Below are 23,524 nucleotides of genomic sequence, written 5' to 3'. Positions count from 1 at the left end.
TCTTAATTTTTTAAAGATTTTTAAATCAATTTATTGCCCTATTTTAGCAGTAGAAAAATTAATAATTATTCCTCAAATTATCATTTTGGTGATTAACGTATTTTATTCTCATATTTATACCAAAGTATAGTTAAGTTAATTTTTAAACATTTTTACAAATTTATTTAGTATTTTTAAAGCTAAATTGCATATAATTGCAATTTTAGCCTATTTTAAGATTTAATTGCGTTTATAATTACAAAATTGATCCCAGTATTTTTAATTTAATATTTGTGTATTATTAATTAATTTAGTACCTTCAATTTGTTTCTAGAAATCATTTTGCTATTTTTTATAAAAATAAGGAGGGAAAAGTGGCTATTTAATACTAGCCCTACCTATTTAAATTTTAGCCCAAATCGACCCCCCAATTAACCCAAATTTCAATTTCAAATAGACCAGCCCAATTCCTAAACTACCCGCCCCTGATCCAATTAAGTTCAACCCGCCCGACCCCCCATTAAATCCAGGCCGTTGATCATTTTGATCAACGACCACAATCACTCATTTCCTTTTTTAATCCACCAACACCCCTTAACCCTAAATCATTTCACCTAACCAGTCGCCTCTGAAACCCTCCCCTCTCTCAAAACACTCTCGAACCTTCTCTAACCCTAGCCGCCTCCCATCACTTCTACCTTGAAACCCATCGGGATCCATGGCTTCTTAGGCTATGGAAGTCTTATACCCACCTCCTCTTGCTCTCATGCGCCTGATACCTGAAGATTCGAGGCCTAACCATGAAGGTTTGAACACAGGCCTCTGTCGATTCGACGTTCCAAGGTCATCTCCGGCCTTGCTCCGACGTACCAAGGTTATCTGAGCATGTTTCTGCCCTCTCCGACTCAAATTGGTGGCCTTTCAAAGCCTTTCTCACTTCTAGGGTTCTTCTGAAGCCCTAACCCTTCGAGGTTTTTCTCCAATTTCTTTAGATCCGTTGTGTATCTGTGCTCTCCTTGAGTTTTCAAATGATTTCCCTAACTTCTCTTTCGATTTTTTTTTAAAAAAAATCTTTCTTTTCGATCTAGGGTTTTTTGAATTTTTTTTAAGTGTTTCTCTGACTTTCTTTCCCTTTTCTTTTGTGTATTTGCCTCTACTGTGCTCCTATGTTTTTTATCTACCACGTTCTCGTATGTTCTCCTACTGTATTCTGTTCTTGTATGTTCTTCTACTGAGTTTTTATACTCCATTCTTATATGTTCTTTTTACTGTGTTTTATATACTCCATGCTTGTATGTTCTTCTACCATGTTTTCTGTACTGTGTTCTCATATGCTTTTCTATTATGTTCTTGTATTTTTCTTCTACTATGCTCCACCATGTTTCTCCTACTGTACTTTCCTGCTAAGTTCTTAAGCTTCCTTACTTTCCTTCTACTAAGCCCTGTTTAAGTTTCTTCTGAAAAACTTCTTAAGCATGTTCACTGTTCCTATCAGTGTTTCTCCTCTATTTTTTCTTTGAGTGCTTCTACTGTGTTCTGCTTGTTACCTTGATATCATGCTTTCTCATGAGTGTTGCTGTTGATAGAAGCATGCAAGAGGTTTCAGTTCTTCTCTGAAACCTCTGAGCCTGCTTCGACCACTTGTCTTCTCATTTCTGTACTTGATTCAAGGCGGAAACCCTAAAATTTGGGGGTTCTGCCAGATTTGATCATATATTTGATTGAACTAGGATTTTAGTTTAGAACCCCTAACTCTTCGAGTCTTTGAATTAAGTTTGGACTTTGTTTTCATATGATTCTGACCTTTTTACTAAAACTCTTCTACACTGGTTTTTCCTATTGATTTTACAGTGACATGAAAGTTTTCTTTCATACTTAACATGCTCACATGCTCTTTATATATGATGAATTTCCCTCTAAATGGTTTTCAAATTTGCAATTAGTTCAAGCTTCCTTTTGAATATAGCCTGATTGATTTCTTTCCATTGGTTACTGATTTTCTCTGTGACGCGACCTAAGTGAAACCCTTCTTCATCTTTTTTGACTTGGTTCATTCATATAAAATCTCAGACCCTTTTGATTTACTGGTTGTTAACTGATCTTCTTACCTTATTTGCTCAAACCGTGTATTTTAAAACCCTGTCCTTAAATAACTTTTATGTATTCACCCCTAATTGCCTACTTTGCACAAAGTGTTTGATTAATTTCTTTCCTTAATTGGTTTATACTCGTTTGAATCTGATTCCCTTAATTAAGGGAGGTCTTGTGTAATTGATTGACAATCAGTCCTTCAAATATTTTCTTACCTTGTTTCCTCATGACTTTCACACTATAAAAGGCACGACCTTTCTTCACAAACGGACACTTCACAATTGACAATCTCTTCTGAATTCTCACTCTCACATAATAGAATTTTTCCTTCTTGGCTGCATTCTGACTTTCACAAGACTACTGCTTTTCCCTATTTGTTTCTTTGAAACTAGTATGCCCTAATTTAACTTCAGCATCACCACAATGTGTTTACTTACAACTTTCTGCATCTATGTCTACTTTACTACTTCTGCAGAGTTAAATACTTAAACTAGCATGTTGATTTCCTTTTGCTTGCTTCTGTTGTGAATCCCTATTCCCTATTTCCCTTTATGTGCTTTGAGTTACAGTTTAAAACATGGCAATATGCAAGTTATTGTCTATGGTCTGAACTTGATCCCTTAGGGGATCCTAACCTCTAAACAATGTATTCCAGTAGGATTATGGGTGTGCCAACATCTCCCATTATTGGGTTATGCCCACTAACCTGTTTTTTACCTCTTGCAACTCCCCATTCCCTATATCCCTATGTGTACTGTTTCCCTTCCCCTTTCAGAATTCTGCACTTGCACTCTCTCTTAGTTCTAAGTTCTACCCCCTCTTGTGAGCCTTGACTTGGGACCTTGAGTTCCCTCTAAACTTGGACATCTGAGGGCTGACCCTTCCACACTGCACTATGGCTTAATATGGTGATACATTTGGGTGTAAGCACTGCCCGGAGTTCTTATGAAACTCTTAGGGAACTCTGACACACCCAAATGGAGAAAGGCTTTGAAACATGATCTTTGGAGTTGGTTTACTTCATGCTTCACACAAGAAGTCTGAATCAGGCTCTCCTTGGTTGTAATTTTTATTTCTGATGTATTTTCTTTATTTTATTTGGACTATAATAATTTTGTAATAAACTATTAGGTATAGCTAGTGAAAATGGGGGAATAATTATGTGTGTAAAAGGGGTAGATATCCTGCTCATAGGGAATTTTTGATTTCTGCATATCACATAGATATCCTGCCTATATGAATTCTGCACTTTCATATGTATATACTATGCCTATAAGGAATTCTGCATTCATATGGATATCCTGCCTATAGGTAAATTTCTGCATCTCTCATATAGATATCATGCTCATAGTTAACTGGAAATCCGAATCCTGCATATGCATCTGTAACTAGGCAAACCTGTTTATAGGGCTTAAATAACTAACTGCATTTAGATATCATGTTCATAGGCTTAACCGACGTACATCATTTAGATGCCATGCCTGTAGGAATTTTGCACTCTTGCTATGTCTGTAAAAGTGTTTAAAATCTACAACGCCTAGAAAGCATGCCTATAGGAATTAATAACCAAGTCTGAAATGTCTCACTCGCCTACAAATCTAAAATCATTGTCTAACGTCTACAGAATTTATGATCTTTTGTCAAAACTCATCTTTCCTGAATAACTGACAACCTTTTCTAAAATCAGTATACTTCATCTTTTCTGAAAACAGTAGATATCATGCCTATAGGAGCTTTGTCCAACACCTAGGCAAGCCATAGGATAAACTTGTAAACTGAATTAGATTTTATCAACTACAACCATTAGGCAGGCCTGATTCAGGCTTATTATTTTAAATATGCAATAAATCAGTCTGCCCCAACTTTAAATCAGACCCTAATTAGTACGTGTAAGACATGCTAAACTATATGCTTTTCTTTGATTTAAGGAGGTTTGTTTGAGCCTTATTTGTTTATGTGCTTCCCCATACTTGTTATATATATGTTTTTGGTTGTCGCCTTAGTATTTTTACCTTTGAAACCATAAATAAGTCCAGCTTCTCCTCTTTTTTTAGGATTAGTAGTCCCAAGTACCTCCGGGCTGATAGGATCGGGCCCGGTAATAGCATGCAATGAGTAAACGAGACCGTTCCGGACTTTAATACCTTAACGGGATGGGAAGGGTAGATATGGATATGATGACCACGCGATAATGTCACGTGTAACCTCTCATCGATGAGCGATTACCGGGCATTGTATGGGGTGATCAATATTATTAATAAACCTAGGACCCCTCTCATCTTCTTTTATTGCTTTCTTTTAATCTTTTCAAACTGTCTCTTTAAAGAAGAAATCAACTTTTCTTAATTTCTTTTCTCGCCTTCGTTTATTTTTAACCCTTATGTGAAAATACTCTCTTATATGAAGTCTTACTTGCCTATATTCTCATTGTATTTAAAGTCACAACAATAATCTGGCCGAGAACCATACTAGTGGATCTCGAGGGGTGCCTAACACCTTCCCCTTGGGTTAATTTCAAGCCCTTACCCAAACTCTGGTTGCACAAGTCAAACCTTTCTTAGTGTCCTAATGCACTTAAATCATTAGGTGGTGACTCTTCAATCTAAAACCCAATTCTCGAAAGGGAATGAGTTGTCTTCCCAAATGTCATAAACCCGGACTCCGCGAGGAAAAAGGGGGCGCGACAACATGACGACTCTGCTGGGGATGAATTTTAGGCTTTTACCATTTCAAGCTATTACTGTGACTTTACATTTCTCATGTGCTTTATTCGTTTAATATCTTTAAGCATTTAATTCCCTCTTGTACTGCACAAACTAACTTGTCTCTTGTTTCTTTCCCTTGTTTCTTTCACTGTTTTCTTTTAATGCACTCCTTTATTACTGTTTTAAATTATTATAATTATTACTTTATAAACATGCAAATACGTGACAACTTGTTTTAATTATTGCATAAGCATGTTTTCAACATCATATTCCATTTGTGCCAAACAAATACCATAGCAACGCTTATAATGAGTGATTGCACTCTTCCGATATTATCACCTTTTAAATCCGGAAAAGGCATATTTGTAGTAAAACCAGTCGATCAACGGTGTAGTCGACAGTTCCGTGCCTTTCCATCTTGAGTTGTCCGCTCAAGGGTACCAATCTAAAAACCCCATAGAAACCTTACTCTGTTTAATTGTGCATGCATCATGGTCAAACCTAGCCGAGTCAATTATGTTGTTCGCATAATGACTCTTTAAGATAGCCTTGTCCAAAGTCCACTGGGTTTTCCTAAAACCCAAACGGACATAACCACGTTCTGTGCATTTATTTGGAGAACTAAATGCTTCATGCTAATTGTTGATGTTAAATAGTCGAGTCTGGTAGAGGTAAGGGCCTAACCTTATTTGTCTTGCAGAAAATAAAGAACGAGGTCCCCAGTTTCGGTATGGTTAGCATGCCCCCATTCTTGCTAGATTGGTGGAGGAGGCTCCCATCAAATGACCAAGTCAATGAGTGGAAAGAGAGGTCGCCAAAGCTAGCAAAAAGTTGGAATATCTGGAATACAGCCCGCTGGAATTGGAAGGAAAAGTAAGGAAGAGAGTCACCGACTGCCAAAACGCTGAGGAAAACGAAAGAGAACACCTGACAAAGGCATTTTTACTGGTGAACCTACGCGAGCTGGAGGATTTGATCAACCTGAGCATTCAACCTGAGGATTTAAGAAATGTAATATGGCCCATGACCACTAGTGACATTTCATTCCTTGTTATTTAGTGTTGTTTTGGGATTCGTCTACTTTTATCAATAAAATGAGGCATTTAGCATTCTAAGTTCTCCAAATCAATTTGTCGCTAGGCCTACCTCGGGCACAATGAGGCTCCCAAATTAGGACACGATTTACATTCTTGCACTATGTGTTTAAATATCGCAATGTTTTTTCCTTATAATCCTCACTGACTTGTTACCTCTTTTTTCTTTTTGTTATTTATTCCCTTCCTCAAAGGTTAGTACGTGCACTCTGGCATCGTCATCATATTCCACAAGATCAAAGGGCCCTCCACCCACTCCTCCTCCTAGTCCTATCAGAAGCAGGAACAAAGGAAAGATGGAAGATTTGAACAACACCAGAAAGGAAAACTCAACTGAACGGGTAGAGGTCACTCATGGTACTCCGGTATCCAAAGAAAGTGCGTCCCAACTCGAGCAAAAGTTGTTGAAATTTCAAAAGGAGCTTGATCAGGTTCGGAATCTGGCAAACTTGTTATTTTCCCTCACCACTCCAGACACCAACCCCAAACCTCCACAAAATACCCCAAAACCACAAAACCATCCCACTCCTCACCACTACTGCAACACTTGCCACACCTCCAACAATACTCCACTGCTCATCGCAAAACCTTTGAACTCCACAAATGACCATTTCCAAGCCCACCATAACACCCCCATCTACGTGGAGACCATGCCACACTCCACCCAACCTGTCTCAAGCACACCCAAGTCTGATGATAAAGACTCACTCATCAGGAACCTGGCTGCAGAACTCAAGAAACTGACTAGTCGAATTCAGGGTATCGAAGCAAGTAAGGGGATTGAAGGGTTGAACTACGAAGATCTTTGCATACAACCGGATGTTGAACTGCCCGAGGGGTACAAACCTCCTAAGTTCGAAATGTTTGATGGTACAGGAGATCCGAGAATCCACTTTAGAACATACTGCGACAAGCTGATCGGAGTAGGGAAAGACGAAAGGATTCGCATGAAGCTTTTCATGAGGAGTCTAAAGGGAGACACTCTATCTTAGTACATTAGCCAAGACCCGAAGAAATGGTCGAACTAGGTGAGTATGTCATCTGACTTTATGGATAGGTTCAAGTTCAACACAAAAAATGCGCCAGATGTGTTCTACATCCAGAATTTAAAGAAGAAGCCCACGGAAACATTCCGCGAGTACGCTACTCGTTGGAGATCAGAAGCAGCTAAGGTCAGATCGGCTTTAGAAGAAGAACAAATGAACAAGTTTTTCTTCCGGGCTCAAGACCTGCAGTACTATGAAAGGCTAATTTTGATTAAGAGCCAGAAATTTTCAGACATCATCAAGCTAGGGGAAAGGATCGAGGAATGCATCAAAAGTGGTATGGTTACAAACTTTGAAGCTTTGCAAGCTATCAATAAGGCTTTACAGTCTGGTGGTACGTCCAAGAAAAGGGACGTAGGTGCCGTAATGGTTGCACAAAGAGCCAAATCCCCTATCAAATACTAAGCCTATCCGATACCTCCACTCACATATCATCCTACCCCGAATTACCAAGCACCCTCACCCTCTTACCAAACTCCACCACCTACCTACCAATCACCCCCACCTCCTACATATCAACCTACTTTACCCAGATATTCCCAACCTGCATATGCCTACCAAGCCTACAATGCTCAGCCATCCCACTATCAATCACCTCCCACACGTTAAAAATTTCTTAGACCTTGATCAAATTTTGACCGCAGACCTCCCAAACAGTATACCACCATTGCTGAACCAATTGACCAGCTGTACGAAAGGCTCAAAGCCGCTGGTTATGTCACCCCTATCCCTGCTATAACCCCTGAAAACCCTTCTTAATGGGTCAACCCAAATAAATCTTGTGCATACCATTCTGGTATGAAAGGGCATACCATTGATGAATGCCGCTATCTGAAAGACAAGATCCAGACTCTGATTGATAACAAGATCATTGTGGCAAAAGGAGCCTACTTCGAATGTCCGCAACAAACCTCTATCGGACCACAAGGGTGGAGGCGTTCACATGATTGAAATAGAGGATGATTAGGATCCCAAAGGATCGATCGGTTTAATCACAGAAGGTGACGAATCGAAAAAGCGAATAATCACCCTTAATCCAATTGTAGTCCAGACTCAGCCTTCTGGGGACACTAAGGTAAACATGTCTGTGCCACTTGAGTTCGAAGCAACTACAAAGACACCAACACCAATCGAGGTCGAATTCATGACTCCAGCAAATGCACCTCCACCATTTGAAGTTGTAGTTTTACCTCCCAAAGCACATGCTCCGTTTGGAGTGGAGATGTCCACGCCGATCCCAGTGGCGATGTTGGCCGTAACACCGTTCCATACAAATGCCATACCTTAGGATTACACAGCCGAGGCGAGAAGGAAAGGGAAAGCCAAGTTTGGGGAAACAGTTGCGGCACAGTGTATGACAAGAATCGACAGGGTTTATACTCCGGAGCATTTAGCTGAGTCGAGTAAATAGGCCTCTGGTCGGTCGACCATCACTGAAACCGGGCCCGATGATCTCTGGAGAAAGATACAAGCCAAGGAATACTCAGTCATTGATCAGCTGAACAAAACACCAGCACAAATTTCTATCCTAGATTTGCTGTAAAGTTCCGACTACATAAGTATGCCTTGTTGAAGGTGCTGAGTGAGACATATGTACCAAGGAACATCATCGGAAGAGAAATGGCAAACATGGTAGGGCAGGTATTGGAAAGTCACAAGATCACTTTTCATAAAGATGAGCTGCCACCAGAAGGGTTGAGTCACAACAAAGCGTTGCACATCACCGTGCAATACAAAGATTATTTTATCACTAGGGTCTTGATTGATGGAGGGTCCAGCCTCAATATTTGTCTATTGGTAACACTCAGAACATTGGGAAAGGGTCTGCATGAGATCAAGGACAGGGCCATCAATGTCAAAGCTTTCGACGGTTCCCAAAGATCCACCATTGGGGAAATCAGCCTGTGTTTGCAAATGGGGCCTACTTGGTTCGATGTTGATTTTCAGGTTATAGATGTGCCAGCATCTTACAACTTGCTATTGGGACGACCGTGGATTCATGCCGCTGGGGCCGTAGCGTCAACACTACATCAGGTAGTGAAATTTGAGTGGAACCACCAAGAGGTGATCATTCACGGCGACGGTAGCAATCCCATATACAGTCGCCAAACCATCCCAGCGATTGGAGGAAGGAGAAAGATAGGGGGGGAAACCTATCACCACATCGAGCGAGTCAACGCCGTTGACAAAGATAGATGGTGGGACAATAAAATTGAAAGCATATTGAACTGGAGCGGATATGAACCTGGCAAGGGACTTGGCAAGAACCTCCAAGGAATCGCCAAGCCAATCAAACTGAAGAAACATGGTACCACTTTCAGTCTGGGATACGAGTATACTTGGGAGGAATTCAACAACTGATTGCCACCATGGCGCGACCCATACTACTCATTGGAGCAGCCAATACCACATTTGGAGTAGACTTTCCAACTGGCCGATGTTATCTATAGGTCGGAAGAAGAGGAAGTACTGGCAGCAGTGAGGAATTTGTTCCTAGAAGAAGATGACATGGATTGTTGTGTCATTTTCGAGGAGGAAGGGGAGGAAGTCCCTTCCATACAGGCCGTAAGCCGAGGAGCACGCCTAAACAATGGGACCATCAGAACTACCAGAGCTTGGAAAGCCTCGGGGTAGCAAGGCTGAACAAAGCATCATGCACTATGTTTTATTTTACTAGTTGATTTTCCTTTCGCATTTTTGAATTTTTGCAATAAGATCTTCCAATGTTCAAAACGGTTATGAAAATTATCAAAGCATTTCGGTTTCCTTACAAATCTTACTCTTATTATTGTCTCTCATTACTTTACTTATACAACAATACTATTACCTATCTTGATGAACCAATGGTTGTGACATGCAACGAGACAATGCAATAAACGGACATAGATTCAGAGGAAGATGATATATCAGAAGAGATTGTTAAAGAGGTTGAAAATTTTGAGAACAGACCTAAGTCCAACCTGGACGAGACCGAGATTATTAACCTAGGAGATGCAGAAAATATCAAAGAAACTCGGATCAGCATTCATTTGTCACCGTCAGAAAAGGAAGAATACATAGAATTTTTGAAGGAATATGAGGACATATTCGCCTGGTCATATGATGACATGACTGGTTTGAGCACATCTATTGTGGCCCACAAACTGCCAACTGATCCGACATATCCACCGGTAAAACAGAAGCTCAGAAAGTTTAAACCCGACATGAGTCTAAAAATCAAGGAAGAAGTCATTAAACAGGTCAAAGCTAAGTAGTAGAATATCCGACATGGTTAGCCAATATTGTGCCGGTACCGAAGAAGGATGGGAAGGTCAGAGTCTGTGTTGACTATCGGGATATCAATCGGGCCAGTCCAAAGGACGACTTCCCCTTGCCGAACATACACATCCTGATCGACAATTGCGCCAAGCATGAGTTGCAATCATTTGTAGATTGCTTCGCTGGATATCATCAAATCTGGATGGAAGATGCTGAGAAAATGACTTTCATTACGCCGTGGGGGATGTACTGCTACAAGATGATGTCATTCGGGTTAAAGAATGTAGGGGGCACCTACATGAGGGCCATGACTACTATCTTCCATGATATGACACACAAGGAGATTGAGGTGTATGTAGATGATATCATCATAAAGTCCAAGAAAGCCACTAACAACATGGAAGATTTGAGGAAGTTCTTCAACAGATTGAGAAGATACAACCTGAAACTGAATCCCACGAAATGTGCATTTGGGGTTCCTGCCGGAAAACTACTTGGGTTCATTGTAAGTCACCGAGAGATAGAACTGGATCCATCCAAGGTCAAAGTTATTCAAGAACTGCCACCGCCAAAGAACAAGAAGGACGTAATGAGCTTCATGGGAAGACTTAACTGCATCAGCCGGTTCATAGCACAATCTACGGTCATTTGTGAGCCAATCTTTAAGATGTTGAAGAAGGACACCGCTACCACATGGACTAATGATTGCCAAAAAGCTTTCGACAGAATCAAGGAATACCTATTAACACCACCATTCTTAGTTCCGCCTGAGCTGGGTAGACCTGTATTACTCTACCTTACAGTATTGGATGGAACGTTCAGTTGTGTTCTGGGGTAGCATGATGAAATAGGGAGGAAGGAGCATGCCATCTATTACCTCAGTAAGAAGTTCACCCTGTACGAGGCTCGGTATTCTCTGATAGAGCGCACCTGTTGTGCTTTGACTTGGGTAGCTCAGAAGTTGAGGCACTACTTCTGTGCCTATACTACATATCTCATATCAACAATGGATCCCTTGAAGTACATCTTTTAGAAGCCCATGCCTACTGGCAAGCTGGACAAGTGGCAATTCCTGTTGAGTGAATCTAACATTGTCTACGTGACTCAAAAAGCAATCAAAGGACAGGCACTAGCAGATCACCTTGCTGAAAATCCCGTGGACGAAAAATACAAACCCCTGAAAACATATTTTCCTGATGAAGAGGTATCATTCGTAGGAGAAGACATTGCAGAATCCTATGACGGTTGGAGAATGTTTTTCAATGGAGCAGCAAATTTCAAAGGAGTTGGCATAGGAGCAGTCCTAGTATCAGAAACCGGTCAGAATTATCTGGTATCTGCCAAGCTTAGGTTCCCGTGCACCAACAACATGGCCGAATACGAAGCTTGCATCTTAGGGCTTAAGATGGCCATTGACATGAACATCCAAGAGTTGCTAGTAATTGAGGATTCAGACTTTCTTATACATCAGGTCCGAGAAGAATGGGCGACCAAGAACGCCAAGATACTCCCTTATCTGCATCATGTACGGGAGTTGAGAAAGAGGTTTACAAAGACATAATTCCAGCATGTTCCCAGGGTCCAGAATGAATTCGCCAATGCACTGGCTACCCTATCATCCATGATACAACATCCAGACAAGAATTTCATTGATCCCATTCCGGTAAAGATCCATGATCAGCCTGCTTATTGTGCTCACGTCAAATAAGAAACAGACAGAAAGCCTTGGTTTCATGATATCAAGGAATACTTGGCAAAAATAGAATACCCAAAACTCGCAAATGCTACTTAGAAGCGCACACTTCGGAGGTTATCCAACAATTTCTTTCATAGTGGAGGAATCCTGTACTGGAGGACTCCTTATTTGGGATTACTAAGGTTTGTCGACGCAAAGGAAGCATCCAGGCTATTAGAGGAAATTCATGCAGGGACCTGCGGTCCACATATGAATGGCTTTGTTTTAGCAAAGAAAATACTCCGAGCTGGTTACTTTTGGATAACTATGGAAACAGACTGCATCCAATATGTCCGAAAGTGCCACCGTTGTCGGATATATGCAGACATGATAAATGTGCCTCCAAATAAGCTTAATGCAACAAGCTCGCCGTGGCCATTCGCCGCATGGGGAATGAATGTTATCGGACCAATCGAACCCGCTGCATCAAACAAGCACAGGTTTATCCTAGTAGTGATTGATTTTTTCACCAAATGGGTTAAAGCAGCATCTTACAAGATAGTGACTAAGATAGTCGTGGCGGATTTCGTCCACGACCGTATCGTGTGTCAGTTCAGAATTCTAGAGTCAATCATTACTGATAATGGCTCCAACCTCAACAGTGATTTGATGAAATCCATGTGTGAAACCTTCAAGATCAAACACAAGAATTCTACAGCCTACAAACCTTAGATGAACGGAGCCGTAGAGGCTGCCAACAAGAATATCAAGAAGATATTAAGGAAAATGATAGAGAAGCATAAGCAGTGGCACGAGAAGCTATCGTTTGCTTTATTGGGATACCGCACCATAGTCCGTACATCGACTGGGGCAACCCCCTATATGCTGGTCTATGGTACAGAGGCAGTCATTCCCGCTGAGGTAGAAATTCCTTCCTTAAGGATCATACAGGAAGCAGAGCTCGACGACGCTGAGTGGGTGAAGAGTCGTTACGAGCAACTAGCTCTTATAGACGGAAAGAGAATGAATGCAGTTTGCCATGGTCAGCTCTATCAGAACAGAATGTCCATAGCCTTCAACAAAAGAGTCAAGCCGAGACAATTCACATCGGGGCAGCTGGTATTAAAGAAAATTTTTCCGCATCAAGATGAAGCCAAAGGGAAATTCTCTCCCAACTGGCAGGGTCCGTACATGGTTCACTGGGTTCTAACAGGAGGAGCCCTCATACTTGCAGAAATTGACGGAGAAGTTTGGCCAAAGCCGATCAATTCAGACGCAGTCAAACGATACTATGTATAATCTTTATGCTTTCCTTATATGATGTAATTTGAACTACGCCTAACCTGATTTCCCATTTAAGAGGGGATACGTAGGCAGCCCTATGGGTTCGGTCACAATTCAATAAAATTTCCATTTCCCCCACTATTGGAAACTGGGGTAGAATTTTGAGGAGGACCCTCAAAATTCCGGAGCAAGAGAAGTTGCAATGTCTTGAACCACGTCACAGTCGTCAGTTCATCTAAAGAAAACTATTCTTAATTATGTACTTATGTTATGATTTTACTAAATCATGCATGTTTATTGCCTTGTTTAGCAACTCTACCCTAGTGATATATACGGTATCGCCGGATCAAAGCCGAGTAGGTCAAGAAAAGCCAGTGGGGATACGAACTAACCTTTTCCCTTTACAAACTCACAATTTTTTCTTTGGATGCAGGCACTTGAGTTGCAAGATCATCAAATATACTATATGCTCACTCACAAAGTTCAGGAATACAACTCTCCGAACCGTTGCACTTGCTCGCAACTGCTATCCGCACAACAGTGTCCCCAGCAGGCACAATATCCCCAACAATCACGATATCACAATCCGCTATTAGCTAAGAAAACTCTATTGCCATTTTCCATTTTTACTTCCTGCATAAGGCTACCATTCTGCCTTCCGAGACTAAGCTCTGTCTCCATCTGCATTATCTGCATTGCATAAGGCTACCATTATGCCTTCTGAGGTTAAGCTCTACCTCCATCTGCATTCTTTGCATTGCATAAGGCTACCATTCTACCTTCCAAGGTTAAACTCTACCTCCATCTGCATTCTCTGCATTGCATAAGGCTACCATTCTGCCTTCCGAGGTTAAGCTCTACCTCCATCTTCATTCTCTGCATTGCATAAGACTACCATTCTGCCTTCTGAGGTTAAGCTCTACCTCCATCTGCATTCTTTGCATTGCATAAGGCTACCATTCCGCCTTCCGAGACTAAGCTCTGTCTCCATCTGCATTCTCTGCATTGCATAAGGCTACCATTCTGCCTTCCGAGACTAAGCTCTATCTCCATCTGCATTCTCTGCATTGCATAAGGCTACCATTCTGCCTTCCGAGGTTAAGCTCTACCTCCATCTGCATTCTCTGCATTGCATAAGGCTACCATTCTGCCTTCCTAGACTAAGCTCTATCTCCATATGCATTCTCTGTAGTGCATAAGGCTACCATTCTGCCTTCTGAGGTTAAGCTCTACATCCATCTGCATTCTCTACATTGCATAAGGCTACCATTCTACCCTCCGAGGTTAAGCTCTACCTCCATTCTCTGCATTGCATAAGGTTACCATTCTGCCTTTCGAGGTTAAGCTCTACCTCCATCTTGCATCGGCTGAAAGATCGCCACTTCATTTTCATCTTGCATCGGCTGAAAGATCGCCACTTTATTTACATCTTGCATGGCTGAAAGATCGCCACCTTATTTACATTTGCATTGGCTGAAAGATCGCCACCTTATTTACATTTACACTGGCTGAAAGATCGCCACCTTATTTATATTTGCACTGGTTGAAAGATCGCCACCTACTGCATCTCATAGGCTAAAAGATTGCCAAATCATCCAAAGGCGTCATTGTTCGGAGGCATCATTATCATGGCCTGAGAGCACCATTTTATGGCTTGATGACCCCTTTTATCTTTTGCATATCATTATTCAAGGGCGTCATAGTTCGGAAGCATCATTCTCATGGCCCGAGAGCACCATTTCATGGCTTGCGAATCCTTATTATACGCTTCATGGCCCAGGACGTCATGGTCTGAGGACGTCATCCTAGCCGTCCAAAGACAACATTTCATGGTCCGACGGGAACTTGCATCATGTTTAAATTTCCACACAACATATTGTTCATCTGCAGGTAAAACCGACAAGAAATGGCCGTCTCAACAGGAGCAATCCCACTCCAGTTCCCGCAGCCTATTAGACTTTAACCATTTATCCTAACCCAAATATTGCGTCTGTCTTGGAAAATCTCCATCGGCATATTCCGCCGATGGATCCTGAACTACATATGGCTTGATTCCTGTAAGAACAGGGATATGTAGGCAGCTCAAGAGCTAGAGCTCGGTCAAATTCTTCAAACCATTTCGTTCGGTCAAAATTGGCCATGATATCTTTACCCGATAACTCTTTCATCCTTCCCGAGTAAAGAGGGGCAACTGTTGATACGCAATTTTTCCCTGTATTTTTTTTATAAATGCAAAATACTTTCCAAATAGCATATGTATGCATATATAAGTATGTCCAAATATTTTAGTATTTTTGCTAATTTTTTAAAGATTTTTAAATCAATTTATTGCACTATTTTAGCAGTACAAAAACCAATAATTATTTCTCAAATTATCATTATGGTGATTAACTTATTTTATTCTCATATTTATACCAAAATATAGTTAATATAATTTTTACACATTTTTATAAATTTATTTAGTATTTTTTAAAGCTAAATTGCATATAATTGCAATTTTAGCCTATTTTAAGATTTAATTGCGTTTATAATTACAAAATTGATCCCAGTATTTTTAGCTTAATATTTGTATATTATTAATTAATTTAGTACCTTCAATTTGTTTCCATAAATCATTTTTCTATTTTTTATAAAATAAGGAGGAAAAAAGTGGCTATTTAATACTAGCCCTACCTATTTATATTTTAGCCCAAATCGATCCTCCAATTAACCCCAATTTCAATTTCAAATGGACCATCCCAATTCCTAAACTACCCGCCCTTGATCCAATTAAGTTCAACCCGCCTGGCCCCCCATTAAATCCAGGCCGTTGATCAAAATGATCAACGACCACAATCCCTCCTTTCCTTTTTTAATCAACCAACACCCCTTAACCCTAAATCATTTCACCTAACCAACCGCCTATGAAACCCTCCCCTTTCTCAAAACACTCTCGAACCTTCTCTAACCGTAGCCGCCTCCCATCACTTCTACCTTGAAACCCACCGGGATCCATGGCTTCTTAGGCTATGGAAGTCTTATACCCATCCCCTCTTGCTCCCACGCGCCTGATACCTGAAAATTCGAGGCCTAACCATGAAGGGTTAAACACAGACCTCTGTCGATTCGAGGTTTCAAGGTCATCTCCGGCTTGCTCCGGCGTACCAAGGTTATCTGAGCCTGTTTCTGACCTCTCCGACTTAGATCGGTGGCCTTTCAAAGCCTTTCTCACTTCTAGGGTTCTTCTGAAACCCTAGCCCTTCGAGGTTTTTCTCCGATTTCTTCAGATCCTTTGTGTATTTGTGCTCTCCTTGAGTTTTCAAACGATTTCCCTAACTTTTCTCTCGAATTGTTTTTTTAAAAAAATCTTTCTTTCCGATCTAGGGTTTTCTGAAAAAATGTTTAAGTTTTTCTCTTACTTTCTTTCCCTTTTCTTTTGTGTATTTGCCTCTACTGTGCTCCTATGTTTTTTATCTACCACGTTCTCATATGTTCTCCTACTGTGTTCTGTTCTTGTATGTTCTTCTACTGAGTTTTTATACTCCGTTCTTGTATGTTCTTTTTACTGTGTTTTATATACTCCATGCTTGTATGTTCTTCTACCATGTTTTCCGTATTGTGTTCTCATATGATTTTCTATTATGTTCTTATATTTTTCTTCTACTATGTTCCAGCATGTTTCTCCTACTGTACTTTCCTGCTAAGTTCTTAAGCTTCCTTACTTTCCTTCTACTAAGCCCTGTTTAAGTTTCTTCTGAAAAACTTCTTAATCATGTTTACTGTTCCTATCAGTGTTTCTTCTCTATTTTTTCTTTGAGTGCTTCTACTGTGTTCTGCCTGTTACCTTGATATCATGCTTTCTCACGAGTGTTGCTGTTGATAGAAGCATGCAAGAGGTTTTAGTTCATCTCTGAAACCTCTAAGCCTGCTTCGACCACTTGTCTTCTCATCTCTGTACTTGATTCAAGGCGGAAACCCTAAGATTTGGGAACCCCTAACTCTTCGAGTCTTTGAATTGAGTTTGGACTTTGTTTTCATGTGATTCTGACCTTTTTACTAAAACTCTTCTACACTGGTTTTTCCTATTGATTTTACAGTGACATGAAAGTTTTCTTTCATACTTAACATGTTCAGATGCTCTTTATATATGATGAATTTCCCTCTAAATGATTTTCAAATTTGCAATTAGTTCAAGCTTCCTTCTGAATATAGCCTGATTGATTTCTTTCCATTGGTTATTGATTTTCTCTATGACGCGACCTAAGTGAAACCCTTCTTCATCTTTTCTGACTTGGTTCATTCATACAAAATCTTAGACCCTTTTGATTTACTGGTTGTTAACTGATCTTCTTACCTTATTTGCACAAACCGTGTATTTTTATACCCTGTCCTTAAATAACTTTTATGTATTCACCCCTAATTGCCTACTTTGCACAAAGTGTTTGATTAATTTCTTTCCTTAATTGGTTTATACATGTTTGAATATGAATCCCTTAATTAAGAGAGGTCTTGTGTAATTGATTGACAATCAGTCCTTCAAATATTTTCTTACCTTGTTTCCTCATGACTTTCACACTATAAAAGGCACGACCTTTCTGTTAATACGCAATTTTTCCTATGTATTTTTATACTCAAAATACTTTCAAAATAGCATATGTATGCATTTACAAGCACGCCCAAAGGCTTTGGTATTTTCCCAAATTTTTAAAACCAATTTATGGCCTATTTTGCACTATAAAAAAACCAATAATTATTCCCAAAAAACTTGTCATTTTGGCGAATAATTTATTTTATTCTCGATTTACACAAAATATAATTTACATGATTTTTGCATAATTTTACAAGTCCATTTGGTATTTTTAAACTAAAATTGCATGAAATTGCAATTTTAGCCTGTTTCTCGATTTAATAGCATTCGTAATCACAAAATCATTTCTAATATTTTTAAATTAATACTTATGCATTGCTTATTAACTCAGTATTCTTAATTTTATTTTAAACACTATTTACTATTTTTATAAAATCAAAACGGGGAAAATTGGCTATTTAAATTGCAGCCCCTTTTTATTTCAATTGTAGCCCAAATTGCACCCTTAATTTCAACCCCAACCCGTATTCCTAGATTACCCGACCCATACCCAATTAATTTACCGATCCAGCCTTGATCTGATCTGAGCCGTTGATCAAATGAGATCAACGACCCAGATTCTATTTCCCAAATTAAATCTAACGACCCCCCTTTTGACCCCTCATTTCTCAAAGAGACCGGTCTCTCTCTTGGTCTCTTCGTCTCCTCCTTCTCTCTAGAACCCTCTGGTTCCCTCCTCCTTCTCCGACGAGCTTCATCGCCTCTCCGGCCATGCTTTATCCTCACTTCTCTCGACCACCAGTCGCCATGGAGCTGTGTCTCGCTGATCTTCTCTAAGTTTTGAGGCTCCAGAGACTTCCACCATGAAAGATGGTCACTGGAAGCCTTGCTTGGATTATCTCCGGCCTTTTCTCCGATGGTTTTTAGTCCGATGGCACTATGAACGCCATTATTAACGAGTTTCACAGCCAGGTTCCTTACCTCACCGACTTATTGCAAAAAACCCTAATTTCTGCCTAAGTCTCTTGATCTCTATCTTTTTAAAGCATTTTTAACTTATCCTTTTGTGTTTTACACTACCTTCTGCCTGATTCTCAAATTTTAAACGTTTTGTTCTTTTCTCAAAAGCTAGGGTTTCCGAACCCTTTTAAAAAATCACTATATCTTCTGCTTCTTTTTGAGTATTATGTGATTATGCCTGTATTATTTGTTTTTGTTTGTGTTATGAGCTTGTTTGTGTGGTTTTCTGGTTAATCCGAGTTCCATGCTTTAAGTTTCTATTAGGGCTCCTGTCTTGTGTTGAAACTGTGATCTTCTCGCTTAGTGTTCTCCTGATTTTCACACCTATTGTGTTTATAGGTCTAATTGTTATTCTAAATAATTCTGTGCATCTCTTTGAATCCCTGATTATCCGTATATGATTTCCTTGGAGATGCTCCACTGATTTGAATTGTTTCCTTGATTGTGAGATGTTTTCCTTACTTAAGGATGATTCCCTGTGATTTTCCATCTCACCCGTGTTTTTCCTTAACTAATTGCTTTCAAAATCAGTCTGTTTATATGCACACTATATGGTTATTTACTTTCCTTACTTGTAATTATGTTGTACCTTCCTTATTTAATGCATTTTTCTTTACCGTTTGAGCTGTGACTCCCTAATTGAAGGCAATTTGAGTTTTAATTGATTCTAATAGGTTTTCTTTCTATAATTATAATCAGTCTATATGTGTTACCTTATTTTTCACTTATTTGAAGACTATATATACTCTACCCTCTCTTTAGCATAGGAGGAGGGAATCATTTTTCTGAACTCTCTCTTACACAAAAGAAGGAATTCAGTACTCTCTCTTTGTTTCACACAATCTCTCTCCCCTTATGACTACTGGCTGCTCAACTAGCTGAAACTCAGGCTGAGTTTCAGGCTGCTTCATTGTTCCATTGCTCTCTATATTGCTGCTCACTTCACTACTATCGCTGCACACTCTCTATATTGCTGCTCACTTCACCAATTTACATATTATAACTCACTACTGTCCTGCATTGCTTTGCCTTCCACATTTTAGGAGCTTTATGTGCATTAGACATCATGTTACTTAGGATCTTCGTTTGAGTTGCAATTGCTAAACGCCTCACTAATTTGTCTAATTTAACAACATAAGTCTGATGAACTATGCCTCCTCTCCTTAAAATTGGATTAATATGCATGCTCACCTTTCAAGTAGGCAATACATACGACGCCTAGGCAAGCTTTAGGCCTAATAAAATTGATTGATTTTGTTTTGCCAGTTTTCAGACTACTCCATTCCTTGTTTGCCTCGCTGAGGATTACTCTGATTTCTATTAAAACTCCAGTCCCATTTTGGCATACTCTCGGAATCAAGCATATGTTTTATCATGTCTTCTACTGGGCTGTTTGCTTGTCCAGAATCGTGCTATTTTACTACAACATTACTATATTTTGAAAGTGTTTCAATATGTCTTTTACTAATTCCTAAACTATTATATACCTACTGCCATTTTTTTAGTTATACTTCTGAAAATTTCGATCAAACTTTTTGATTTCTGCCAAAACCTATCGTTAATATTCCTGCTTTTAACTCTCATTTCTTTAGACCTTAAATGTGATTGAGACGTTCTAATTATATGTCTATCCGTGGAGGGACATTTGAGCCTCTTACATGCCTTTATGTGATCCCTTACATGAAGTCTTATTTGTTTTGTATGTCGCCTAGTATTTTGACCTTCAAACCTAAGGGTTCAACCTAGTCCTTACCTTATAGGAATAATGGTCCTAAATACCCTCTAGGACTTATAGGACGGGACGGGTAATAGCACGCAATAAGCACTCGCGACCAATCCACACGTTTAATTAACCTTTACGGGGCGGGAAGGGTAGAATATGGAGATGATGACGGTGCGCTAATATCTCGTGCGAGAATGATTGCTGGGTATTGCACCAAACTGATTCATATTATATTTAAACCTAGGACCCCTTTTCTCCTTCTTTAGTTATTGATGTTTTCTTAAATTAATGTTTCTTCAACTAAGCTTTCTCCTTTTAAAATCACTTGTGTCTTTCTTCTTTCAAAATTTTTCAACTTGTTTATGTGCAAACTTTGCTTGTTTATTCCTACTCTTCTTAAAGTCATAATTAAGCACGGTCGGGAACCACACTAGTGGATCTTGAGGGGTGCCTAACACCTTCCCCTCGAGATAATCTCAAGCCCTTACCCGAACTCTGGTTTATCTTTCAAAATCCTCTTTTTTTAAGTGTCCTAATGCACTATAATCATTAGGTGGCGACTCTTCAAATTCCATATCCCGATTCCTCGAAAGGGGAATAAGAGTTGTTTTGTCCATAATGTCGTAAACCCGATTTCGCCTTCTTTTAGGAGGGAAAACGGGGGGCGTCGACAGCATGGTGACTCTGCTGGGGAGATGCTTTAAGGCTTTTACCATTACGTTCTTTTTGTGACTTTATTGCTTCCTTTATTACCTTTATTTCCTGCTTTTAATCATTTCTCCGTGAATACTAACTTGACTCTTCATGTTTTCTTTTCCTTTAATTGCTTTCCCCTTTACTGCTTTACCATTATCTCAATTCCGTTTTCATTTCCGAGCATTTATTGTAATCTTTACTTTATGAACGTGAAAATACATGTAATTTGTTTCATTATTGTAATTGCATCTCTCAACATCATATTCCACTCGTGCCAAAACAAATCCTATAGCAACGCTTATAATGAGTGGTTGCGCCCTTCTGATATCATAACCCCTAAATGTGGCAAAGGCATATTTGTGGTAAAACCAGTCGATCAACGGTGTAGTCAACGGTTCCGCGCCTTTCCCTCTTGAGTTGTCCGCTCAAGGGTACCTTGTCTAGCACTTCAAAGTAGAAGCCTTACTCTATTAAACTGTTCATGCATCATGGTCAAGCCTAGCCGAGTCAGTTATGTTGTCTGCATAATGACTCATTAAGACAGCCTAAACCAAAGTCCATCAGGTTTCCTGAAACCCAAACGGACACCTTCACGCTATGTGCATTTATTTGGAGAACTAAACGCCTTATGCTAATTATTGGTATTAAATAGTCGAGTCCGGTGGGGGTGAGGTCTTAACCCTTTGTTTTGCAGGAAATGAATGACAAAGTTCCCGACTTCGGTATGGTAAACATACCCTCAATCTTGCTGACCTGGTGGAGGAACCTCCCATCAAGTAACCAAATCAATGAATGGAAAGAGAGAGTCACCAAGGCTAGTGAGAAGCTAGAATACCTGGAGTACAGCTTGCTGGAATTGGAAGGGAAAGTGAGGAAAAGAGTCACCGACTGTCAAAACATTGAGGGAAGCGAAGGAGAACGCCTGGAAAAGGCATTTTTACTGGAAAATCTGCGCGAGCTGGAGGATCTGATCAACGAGAATATTCAACCCTAGGAAGGTCCTTTGGGGACCAAGTAGTTAGGATTTTTACTCTTCTGCTTTCTTAAATGTAATAAGGCCGCTGGCCATTAGTGACATCTTTTATTATTCAGTTGTTTTTGACTCGTCTTATTTTTATCAATAAAATGAGGCATTTAGCATTATAAGTTCTCCAAATTTAATTTGTCGCTAGGCTTACCTCGGGCACAACGAGGCACCCAAATTAGGAAGCGATTTATATTCCAGCACAATGTGTTTAAATATTGCAATATTATTTATCAGAATCCGCGCTAACTTTTTACCTTTTTGTTTTTTTCTTTTATTATTTTTATTCCCCTCCCCAAAGGTTAGTTCGTGCATTCTGGCACCTTCATCGTACTCAACAAGATCCAAGGGTCCTCCACCTCCACCTCCTCCAAGTCCTACCAGAAACAGGAACAAAGGTAAAATAGGAGATACAAGTGGTAGAAAGGAAATCGAGGAAACCTCTTAGAACGCTTCAATCACTAAGGAAACTGCTGCTCATCTTGAGCAAACTTTGCTGAGATTTCAAGAAGAATTGGAACAAGTTCGAAACCTGGCAAGTCTGTCAATCACTCTTGCCGCTGCTGATGCCAACAACCAGAACCATACTACACCACCAGCACAACCCGCTCATGCCCAAGCCTGCAACACCTGCAACAACACTCCACTGCACGTTCCTGAAACACAAAATACCACAAAAGACCATAACACTCCAATCTTTGTGGACACCATGCCACATTACAGTCAGCCAATCGCCAGTGCAATCGAGACAGATGACAAGAGCTCCCTCATTCAGAATTTGGCCGCTGAGATCAAGAAGTTGACTAGCCGGGTCCAAGATTTCGAAGGTAACAAAAGTGTTGAAGGGTTAAATTACGAAGATCTCTGTATTCAGCCAGATGTTGAGCACCCGGAAGGGTACAAACCTCCCAAGTTCGAACTATTCGACGGTACAGGTGATCCCAGGGTCCACCTCAGAATGTATTGTGATAAGCTGGTAGGAGTTGGAAGGGACGAGATGATTCACATGAAGCTGTTCATGAGGAGTTTGAAGGGTGATGCTTTATCATGGTATATTAGCCAGGATGCAAAGAAATGGACTAGTTGGGTGAACATGGCGTCTAACTTTATGGATCGGTTTAGGTTCAACACTGAGAACGCACCAGATGTGTTCTATATCCAGAATCTCAAGAAGAAGCCCACAGAGACTTTTCGCGAGTATGCTACTCGTTGGAGGTCAGAAGCTGCTAAGGTCAGACTGGCCTTGGAGGAAGAACAAATGAACAGGTTCTTCGTCCGTGCTCAGGATCCGCAGTACTAGGAGAGGCTGATGCTAATAGAGGGCCAAAAGTTCTCCGACATCATCAAGTTGGGAGAAAGAAT

Source organism: Nicotiana sylvestris, chromosome 3 (assembly GCF_000393655.2).
Source record: "Nicotiana sylvestris chromosome 3, ASM39365v2, whole genome shotgun sequence".
Taxonomy (NCBI): domain Eukaryota; kingdom Viridiplantae; phylum Streptophyta; class Magnoliopsida; order Solanales; family Solanaceae; genus Nicotiana; species Nicotiana sylvestris.
Note: the sequence above shows the minus strand (reverse complement) of the source record.